We start from the raw sequence: 2,345 nt of genomic DNA on the forward strand, positions 1-2,345 counted from the left end.
TGACTTACGTTGCTGTATAACAGTTGCCTTCTCGATCTTATTAGTAATTTATATGGTTGAAAGCGTCATTTTGAAAATGTGTAATTACTACTAAGTGAATTTCCATTAGTTTAGGCCTATACTGAATTATTTAGAACATTACAAGTATACAAGTAAATGGTTGACTTAGGCCTACTATCTTTAATCGAATTCATTGCGGTATATTGTAAATACATAAACATGTTCAAAGCAATAGCTCTAAGCTAAACATGCTATGAATTACATAATAAAAATACAACTACTTTTAACGTTGTAACATATAAACGAGAGGAAAAAAATCTATGCTATGCTATACAAAGTGTGATAATAAAAGTGGGACGAACCCACACAAGACAAAAAATAAAATTGTTTAAAATCATAGTAGTAAAGTATTGTATAGTAAATACTGTCACAATTATAAGTGACGGGTTTTTAACCTGAACGAAAAGGGTAATCTGCATAAAACTATTCAGGTGTAGGCCCTATAGAATTGTTCAGGAACGTAGTTATTACACCTAACATCAACCTTATAGGTGTCGCACCTCAGCAATAAAACAGATTGATCGTTGTAAGTAAGACACTCATTTATTGACTTGTAGTAACTATAATGTATACAATGCATTTCTATGCTAACGTATAACTGTGCTACACGTTGGGCCATGGAGCATATTTTATTTGCAAACACATGCAACAATACGTTGTATGAAACTATAGATAGATTTTCGCATATACTCATTAAAAGAAAAGACACCATGTTCAATAAACATCATACTGGCACTACTGCTTCTAGAGACATTTAGTATACGATGGATGGTTGAAGGTTTATTTTTAGACGGACTGTTCCAATTTTATTGATTTTACAAGGTATTCGACCATCGAAAAATTCATTTTGTATCGTCCCAAGTGGAATCTCAGCCGCCCTTCTCTGTCCCTCTCATTAACTATAATACGACAAGTAATTTCGCTTATATAATCTGTTGAAATTGGCAAAATTTGTTTAGATTATTTTTTTTCCTTTATATAGCTGTTTTAACGTACATTAAATTCATCATTATTCCGTCTTTTCGTTATCAAAAATCCTTGCTTAAATGAAACAGATATAGCTCATAGGTCAAGTCATAGAGTAAGTAAATGGATTTATAGTTAAATTGTTTAAAAGAGTCTCTCTCCGTTTTTAGTAAAGTTGACAAACATATTACGAAGGGAATTTGGTCGATAAATGTCGCAATATTAAGATGTATTGTCGGCCAAAAACATGAAAAATGAAGATTAATAAAATCAGACTTTAAATAGGCTATTTTGCAGTTTTAGGCCTACTAAAGTTATTCACTTCTGTAAAAAAAACAAACGAGATGGTTAATTTAACCAATAACCATTGTCTGACAGAAAATTTAAGTACTTTTTGCTTTAAGTTACATTTTGTTTAGGTAAATCTTTAAATAGGAAACATTTAAATAGAAAAACCAAATCGAAATACTTTTCAAAATGAATTGGAGGACCAGCATTTCCATGGTTAATGAAATGAATAAACTTTGATTAAAAGATATGGAAATAGACTAATAGAGCTATAAATTATTGATGAAAAATCGACAATAGGTCTGACAGGAGTTACTGTAGGTTAAGTTAAATTTTATTACAGTAAAGCCAAAGCATCCAACATAATATCTCGCTTAGAAACAATAATATGATCAGGGACAAGTGATATGATTGATATGCTTCGTTTTACTTGGCAAGGTCTTTTTGCACGTTATGTCTATAAAATGTACACATATGCATTCAGATATTGTCTATTATAATTCAAGTTAAAGGTCACGATTTACCTCATTCTACAAAAATTTGTAATTTTAAATCTGGGCGGTATTCGAGCTTATTTTGAATACAACACCCGTGACCAATTGGTCACGAGTATTTTCTTTGATGCATGTGGCTAATTATAAAACGACCATATTAAGGCCATAATGATAATTCGTATAGATTCAATAATACAAATCGCATAAATAGCAAATATCATTTTTGTTCTCGTATTCAAACCGACACTATGGCTGAATTTAAAAATGATACGTTGGATAGCATAGAATGGCAAGATACAATACCTCTCGTTATTGTGCGATGGATTGTTGCTTTATTTGGTGTCGTTGGAAACTTGGTAACTCTGGCTGTGTTTCTCTACAACAGAAGTTACAAAAAGTCTTTGTCGGTGAAACTAATTATAAATCAGACACTGATTGATTTCTTGGGATCTTTGATGTTCTTACTGTTTTTTTGTTCTGATATAATTAAAGGAACTAAATATTGTAAACTTCATTTTTTCTTTTATATGTTCGCAG

This window comes from Antedon bifida, chromosome 10 (assembly GCF_963402885.1).
Source record: "Antedon bifida chromosome 10, ecAntBifi1.1, whole genome shotgun sequence".
NCBI lineage: Eukaryota > Metazoa > Echinodermata > Crinoidea > Comatulida > Antedonidae > Antedon > Antedon bifida.